The sequence below is a fragment of the Pundamilia nyererei genome, unplaced genomic scaffold (assembly GCF_000239375.1).
Source record: "Pundamilia nyererei isolate P.nyererei 1_Seehausen unplaced genomic scaffold, PunNye1.0 scaffold00072, whole genome shotgun sequence".
Taxonomy (NCBI): domain Eukaryota; kingdom Metazoa; phylum Chordata; class Actinopteri; order Cichliformes; family Cichlidae; genus Pundamilia; species Pundamilia nyererei.
In genome coordinates, this window is record NW_005187473.1 from 1,706,547 (window position 1) to 1,715,472 (window position 8,926).

Genomic DNA, 8,926 nt, shown 5'->3' on the forward strand with positions numbered 1-8,926 from the left:
TATAGTGCACATTTAAAGACTATAAATAGCAATAGTACATTCATGTAGTTGCAAAAAGCTTGATAATATATTAAGTAATCCAAAGTATTCAGAATACGTTACTCTCATTGAGTAAAGTAACAGAATACGTTACAAAATACATTTTGGGGCATGTAATCTGTAATCTGTAGTGGAATACAGATTAAAATAACCTTCCCAACACTATAGTTAACATAGTAGTTAGCATAGTAAACACGCACTCTGAGGCAGATTTGCTCCTAGTCTCCAGAACCATGGTGGGCAGTTCATTTTCCCAAAGAGCCACATGAAAAACTGGGATTGTTGTGGTGAGTTAGCACCAATAAGCTTCTAAAGAGATAAAAATCAACACTGAACAGAATTTACTTCGACTGAGGTTTCTTGTCTTGTCCTCCACAACAACCTCAGTTTCTCGTGGGACTCTTTGGGAAAATGAATGGTCCCTGCCCCAGAACCAAAGTCGTCCAGCTTTTTGTCTGTCAAAATATTGGCTACAAACATTGCTCTAATTAATACCCTCTATAGTAGTCAGATAATAATAATAATATTAATACATTTTATTTAAAAGTGCCTTTCAAAACACCCAAGGACATTGTACAGAGCAAATAAGACAAGCATAAAAACTGGAAATAAACACAATAATAAAAGAAGGTTTAAGAGCATGGAGAAGTTATATAGAATAGGCTATCTTGAAGAGGTGGGTTTTCAGGGTGAACTTAAAAAGGGGGAATGAAGTGATGTTTCTGAGGTCAGCGGGTAGGGAATTCCAAAGTCGAGGTGCAAAGTAACTAAAATCCCTGCCCTCCATGGTAAGAAGACGAAACGAAGGAACAGAAAGAAGAGGAGGATCTGAGGCACTGGGATGGGATGGAGATCTGTACCAAATCAGAGACATAAAAATAATTACTGTGTAAAGCAGGGGCCCCCAATCCCAGTCCACGAGGGCCGGTGTCCCTGCAGGTTTTAGACCTCACCCTTGGTCAACACACCTGAATCACATGATTAGTTCGTTACCAGGCCTCTGAGAACTTCAAGACATGTTGAGAAGGTAATTTATCCATTTACATCAGCTGTGATGGATCAAGGACACATCTAAAACCTGCTGGGTTTAGATGTGTCCCAATCCCAGCCCTCGTGGACTGGGATTGGGACCCTGGTGTAAAGTGACACTTTTGGTAATATAGTATATATGCACTGTACTGTTACTTGCTCTGAGCTGAAACCACTCTGAGTGACACAACATCAGTTTCCTTCTTTTTGTGACACTTTTTCAAGTTGCTGAACATAACTAGGCTTAAAATGATTTTTCTTAACTTTTGGATGGAACTGTGATAGACTGGTGAACTGACCAAAGGTTGCATCTTCATTCTTTCGAGACCCTCATTTGGACAAGTTGTCAAGACAGCGGATGGATGAAATATTTAATTAGGTGCACAAGACATTGAGCCCATCTCTGCCCCTGGGTGTGGCTCTAACCATGATCAAAATAAACAAACATTAGTGAACCTTTAAAAAAAACTACACTCACACTCATTATGCATTAATTCATGGCCAAATGAACAATTTACATCTTTTTAAGAACACAGCAAACCTGTGTCTGCATCCTGAAACTTCAAATAAATATATGAGCCAGTTTTAAACCAAAAATGAATATCAACTTCAAGACGTGTTGCATCAGAGATGAAGAAATCCCAAGCTTCATACCATCCAGCCTCCAAAATAAAGCTCGACAGCCTGTTATTGATCTTAACTTACACTCCATGTTTTAATTAGCCTTACTGCACGGCCAAGAAGCTGCACATTAGCTGCTCACAGTTTATGGATCGTTTGCTGCAGATCTCACTGCGAATGTAAACGGAGACGGTGTCCAGTGACAGTTTCCTGTGAAGGAAAGAAGAAAAAAAAAAAAGCATCTTCGGTTCTGACAAAAAGAGGCACCATTGCTTTGTGGGGTTCTATTATGAACAGACAATAAGGATAATATGGAGCCGCAGATGGCTGGCAGACGCAGGCAATATTGTTTCAGCACGTCAAGTTTTCTCTCACGGCAAGTTTTGCAAAATAGCACATCACTGATAATGTTCCCTTTTATAAAAAAGGGGTTTCACAGGTGACACGGTGTCATCAAGGCTCATTCACTCCAAAATTATTTAGGCCAAATCTTTAAAACCGCGTCATTTCAATTCATTTCAATCGCACAAATGCAGAAATTATTATTTGCAGTATTTTGTCTGATTTATTATGAGAATGTCATGCCGGATCATTTGTCTTTGGTGCTTAACTTAAATGTATCCCGTTATTCCATTCACAACTCATAGTATGTTTTTTCTATCCACATTCACTCCGACCCACATACTAAACACACAAAAGTGGTGAGCACACTGTACGTTTAATTCAGTTAGCTGTGAAGCTCAGATGAGCACAGACCTTTTAGAAATTACATTCCTATTTCTTGAGTACTATATTCAGCCACAGCTTCCACCTGGTGCATCTCTATTTTCTTTAGTTCTATAATATGATAACCTGCCCAACGATCTTTGTCACTAGCTCACTTTTTATTCATTAAATCAAGCAAAAAAATGTTGTTTTCTTTACCGTTTTTTAAACCCTTTAGATGAATAACGATTTTTTAAAAATTAAATACATACTCTTTAAAACAAGCTCTCCACAGGTTGTCATGGGACTTGTGGCAGCGCCTGCAAGACTGATAAATCAGTGCAACCTCAAGTGAGAACCAGCCAAGCCTAGATGTCTATAGTGTGTTCAACAGCTGCACAAGATAAACTTTGCTATCAAGGATTTAACACCCCTTCAATTGCAGAATCCCACTGACCGAGAATCTCAAGGGGAAAAAAAGTGAATCGTGCAGGAAAGTTAATGCTTGGCCACCGCCGCTGCCCTGCTTTTCATGCCATCGAAGGGAAAGCAGCAAGTCACCTCTGGCCACGAGTGTTAAACTGAGCTCATTTCTTATGAATGATGCCGCGTGCCGCCTCAGCTCCTTGGTTCCAAGGGTTAATGGCTTTTGGTAGTAACAGGCGTGCGAGCGTGGGGAGCACAGGGGGAGAGCCGGGCGTGGTGGCATGACTTCATCACCGGCAGAAAGAGTGAGCGACAGAAAGAGGTTAAGAGATAGAGAGAGGGGATGGAAGAGGGAGGACATGAGAGAGATGAAGCGATGAAAGCGCTTCTATAGGAGGGAGTGTGTGTGTGTCAGGCCCAGTGAGTCATCTTCACACAACCTCACCAACATAAATTTGTCTTTCCTCTCCTCTCCCCCACCAAAGGATAACTAATTGACTCCTTTCTGACACTGGCCCACTGGTGTGAGGCATTTTGTTCTCCGGACTTTGACTTCAGAGGCGCGACGGCGTGATCCTTTCTTCTTCTGTCCATCTCGGCCTTGCTTTCATTCTCATATATCTTCCTCTTGCCGAACTCTCAGCAGGAAACAATGACTAGTGCGCTTTTCTATTTTTTTTTTCTTTAAAGGAATGAGCAGTTATCTATTATTGAACAGCAGACAGCAGCAGCAGCAGCAGCTATCTCTATCTACTAGGCTTCTAAAATAAATATGACACAGCACCAGAGAGATTTGCACAGATCTGAACTAAGCCCCCTCTCGGGCTCGGAGCTTTCCGAGTTCTGCATTTACCAGCAAGGAAATGTCAAAAACCCGAGCAAAGCCAGCTGCTCAAAAGAAAGTAGTAAAATGTTTTGTTGTGTAGTAACATCACAAACTGAGAGAATAAACCCTCTCCTCAGGAGCCCGCTAGTTGCCCTAGTGAGTAGCCTTGCTTTCGCACGAACACCTGCTCTTCATTAGTCATTTAGCTACTGCAGCATATATGCACACAGTCTCCAGCCGGCTATCAGCTCCTCTCCTGTTTTCTTCTTGTCTGTTTTGTAGTTTTTCAACGTTAGCCACATTTTCTCCAGGCCTGATTTGATTTTTTTATGTAGTCTCACTACATGATGAAGTTTTTTTTTTTATTCTGACCGGTTTCTGTGGGTTAGTGGAGTAAGTAAAATGTGATTTCTGTGGTGTTTGATTTTCATGAAAACACCACTGGGTGGTTAATAACCTGGTTTTCTTATTAGTCAGTTTCTGTTCTTTGTGGAAACACTGAGACTCGACAGACGACAGCAGGTGGGTGCTGCTTACAGAGGAAGGGGCAACCTTAAGTGACTGTCTGCGAGGTGAAGAAGTGTCAAGGACGAGCTTTTCGTGGTGTAAGGAATCCTCGGATAGTAATAGTAATAGTAATGCGCTGATGCCCATGGAAATGAGTTTATACTGAAAACAGTGAGCGGGAAAGGATCAGGCTTTGTTAACTGAACATCTGAACACAGTTTTGTATAATATTCAGTTTTTTGAGCATCACCTGTCTCAGGTTTTCTAGGATAAAGAAACACACTCTTGCTTATCTTTAAGGTTGAACATGTAAACAAAGATGAAAATCTGTGTATTTCACATGTAGCCTACAGTACAGTACAAATTAATAACTAGTGCCTAGCAAACAGGAAATAGTAGATTTCAAATTCAAATATAGAAGTGCATCTGAAACTATTACATTTAGCAGGAAAATTTGAAATTTCTTTAAAAAAAAAAGTCTGCTTTCATATTTCTTTTCAAACAGGATTTATTTAGACAGCACGGTGACACGGGGGTTAGCACTGTTGCCACACAGCAAAAAGGTATGAGTTCAATTCCACCATCAGGCCAGGATCTTTCTGTGTGGACTTTGCATGTTCTCCTCATGTTTGCGTGGGTTCTCCACAGTTTCTCCGGCTTCCTCCCACAGTCCAAAGACATGCAGTTAGTGGGGATAGGTTAATTGATCAATAGGTCACCATAGGTGTGAATGCGAGTTCGAATGGTTGTCTGTCTCTGTGTGTTAGACCTGCGATAGACTGGCCACCTGTCCAGGGTGTACCCCGCCTCTTGCCCTATGACAGCTGGGATAGGCTCCAGTGCCCCCCGTTACCATGAAAAAGGATAAGCGAATGGGTGGATGCTGTCATATTTATTTATTTCCAAACCCTTTGTAATCCCATGGGTGGGATATTTTGTCCTCTGCATTTAACCCATTCACTCGGTGAAGCAGTGGGTAGCAACCAATCCAGCGCCAGCAGTGCACAGAGACAGTACCTGGCTCAAGAGTCCCTTAGAGTAGTAGAGCTATCCCTGCCACATTCATTACACATAAAGTTAAATCCAGCATTTCAAGTCTTTTTGGTTTTGATTTTGATGATTATGGCTTATATCTTATGAAAATTAGAAATCCAGGATCTCAAAAGACTTAGATCAAGGATTTACCGTAGAGAGATGTCCAACTTCTGAAAGGTATGTTCATTTATACTTGGCTGTTGGACCTTTACCAGAAATGACTACATCATACCAGCAGGAGGCTGAAGCCACAAGATTGTGGCACTGCTGAAGTGTTATTGAAGTCCAGTTTCTTTGATAGCGGCCTTCAGCTCGTCTGTTTTGAGTCGGTTGTTTCTTATCTTCCTCTTGACAATAGCCTATTAATTCTCTCAGAAGTTCAGGTCAGACAAGTTGGCTGGCCAGTCAAGCACAGTAATAATCTTCTTCTTCCTCTCTTGGCTGCTCCCTTTAGAAGTCGCCACAGCAGCTTTAGCTCCATTTCACCATATCTCTAGCATCCTCTTCTGTCACACCAACCCTCTGCATGTCCTCCTTCACTACTACATGAATCTTCTCTGTGGTCTCCTTTTTATCCTGCCTGGCAGTCGTCCAGTATATCCACTGTCCCTCCTCTGCACATTACCAAACCATCCCAGCATTGCCTCTCTAACTTTGTCTCCAAACCACTCCACCTGAGCTGTCCCTCTGATCATTTCTAATGAAAATTTCAACTCTGCCACCTGCAGGTCTTTTTGTCAATGCTACCAAACCAAACATCATAGAAGGTCTCACTGCCGTCTTGTAAACCTTGTCTTTCACTCTTGCGCCGATCCTTGTGTCACAAATCTCTTTGTGAGGCAGCTCAGCTCAGCTTCCTTGTCTCTGCCGTCACTCGCTTCCTCTTCTCGCTTTCCAAGGTGATCCTAAACACTTCCATCCAATGCTGATTAGCTACATTATCTCCTGACACCACCTTGCAGTCTCCAGTCTCTTTCAGATTGCAACTTCTGCATAAGAAGTAGTCCCCGTGTGTGTACTTTCCTTCACTCTTAAACAGCCACCTATGTTCTTCCCTTTTCTTGACATATGTGTTCATCACAGCCATTTCCAGCCTTTTCATCTTCTGCATTTCTCTTCCTGACACCACACCTATCCAACACCTCCTCATGTTCCTTTACCTACATGTCTATTAAAGCTCCACTCACCACCCATTGGGGACGGTCTCTCCCCCTTCATGCAACTTACTCCAGAATCATATTTTTCTTTCTCAGGCTTGGTAACGATATGTTCAAGAAAATACTCGGCAGTGGTTTTGGCACTCTGGTGGAGGTGCTCAGTCCTGGAGACAAATTCTTAAAAATATATGCATGAAATTGTGTTTTGCATGCCAGTGAAGGGAAATGAGAATATTTTCTTTTATATGCAACAATAAACATAAAATCCCTTAAAGTCACACACAGAAGAGAGTCAGGACCATGTGTATCAGGCTGATGCTATAGATCGGTGACTTTAAAGTGCAGATGAACTCTTTTTAAAGATTGATGAACAAGATGGCAAATGGACCATGAGACGTTCATGTGTGACGTGAAGATTTTGACCTTTAATTATTGCACTCCATTATGCTAACCACTTTCATTTCTGATGAAGGCAGGATGGTGCAGCATATTGAAAATCAACCAGACTGTGTTTTTGGCCATCTGAAACCTATTTCCTAATGATGTGGTGCCAGTGTAAAGCACAGAACCTGCTAAATACATAAGAAAATAGAAAAGAATAGTGCCAGTGCCAGATGATTGGCAGATGAAGCCTCTGTACCGGCACTGCTGCTAGAAAAACAGCTACATAATGAGCACCCCATAAGGGCAATTCATGATTTTCTACACACTGGAACTTGTTTGTAAAAGGAAGCTTCACCCCTTCAGCTTCCATTGAACTCAAACCAGCTGGCAGCCTTTTAGATCTCATTGTGGGCAAGCCCTGCACAGCCAGTTTAGCTTTAGTAGCGGCAGCCCATTCAAAGTTATGCACGCGAGCTCCAGAGTGAACCTCACAGAGGAGAAGGCACAGCAAAAAGAAAAAAGAAATGGAAAAAAGTTACGGAAATTCCACAGTAACAACAACAGGGCTGTAAATTTCTGCTCAGACACCTCGGCTAAGACGCTGAGATTGATGACACTGACACTTTGATCTCTGAACCGCTGCAGTGACATGTGACTTGAAACACTCCTGACCCCACGCCACAGCTGCACAGGAAGAGCTTCAGTTCAACTCACTGAACTTTACAGAAGAGATATGTGAGGGTGAAGGCTGATAATAATTAACATATAACCTGTGCAGGTATGTGATGTTGTTATAGTCCAAAACAGAAACCATAACATCTCTGAAATTCAGAAAAAGTCAGTCGTTCACGGTGAACAAACTCAGTCTTGTGATAAAGAATTAATATTCAAGAGCGTGACCGAACCATTAACTTAAAAAGTGTTCAGAGAAATTTGCTTGCAGTAGACTTTTCTTTTTATTAAGATCAGCACCTTGATGAGTTCCGTCTTGCATTTTGAACAGATTTACCTTGTTTTCCGATCTGGTTGAGATGAGCACGTTTTTGCAGCACTTTCCTCTGAGCATTCTAATTTGAGGTATTTGGGTCAAATGCAACTTTGATGCTCAACTCTTTCAACTTCATCTGAACCTAATATCCCCTCCATAAGTCATCCCTGGAGTGGATTCAAAGGTAAGATAAACAGCTTTGTGTTGGATCCATACAAATTGCCTAGCAGCTTTATCTAAGTTATTGTTCGGAGGTATGTCTAAAATTAAAACCTTATCTAACATTTAAACTTTTTATCCGCAATACGAACATCTGCAATTTAAGCTATACATGAGTGTGTGTCTAATATAAAAAGCTTGAGATCAACAAATATGAATATGTATGCTCACAGAAAGTACATTTTTGCATTTTCCCGCAGTTCACAGGTCAAAAATGCCACCTCTTCTCGCTTCCTCCTGGCTTTTCTTCCTCTTTCTCTCTCCAACTCCTCTTCCTCCCACCTTATTCTCTGTTTATACCTTCCTCTTCCACCTCTGCTTCCTACATCCCATTGTTTTTCTGCCCTGAATCCTGTGAAGGCTAAATTTAGCTGAGGATTCTTCTGCAGGGATCAGTGATTGCGTTGCTTTCCGAGGACGCCCTCGGTGTTTGCAGGAAGTAGTTCAGTCTAATCTTGTTTTTTACGGTGTGGGACTTTTGCTGGAATTATATATTTAAGTATGTGCAAGAACAAAATACACCCTGCTTAAAACCATTCTGTGCATCAATATTGTACAGTTACAACAGCGTAATCCACTCAAGTTTAAAATGTCAGCAAGCTTCTGATCAGCAATAAATCAATGGCAAATAGTTTATTTACTTCTGCTTTCCATTCAAAGTATATCATGTCTTCTAGTGCCTGAAACAGCCTGAAGTCAGTATTCAACCCTTTAAGTATTTGTATCTTGTTTTTTTAAATAAATAAAATAATTAATTAATATTGTAATATTATTTTTATTTAATTCGTTTTTATTGCCCTTTGTTAATGGTTTCACCTAAATATAAATGGTAAGTGGCCTGTATTTATATAGCGCTTTTCTAGTCCCTAAGGACCCCAAAGTGCTTTACATATCCAGTCATCCACCCATTCACACACACATTCACACACTGGTGATGGCAAGCTACGTTGTAGCCACAGCCACCCTGGGGCGCACTGACAGAGGCGAGGC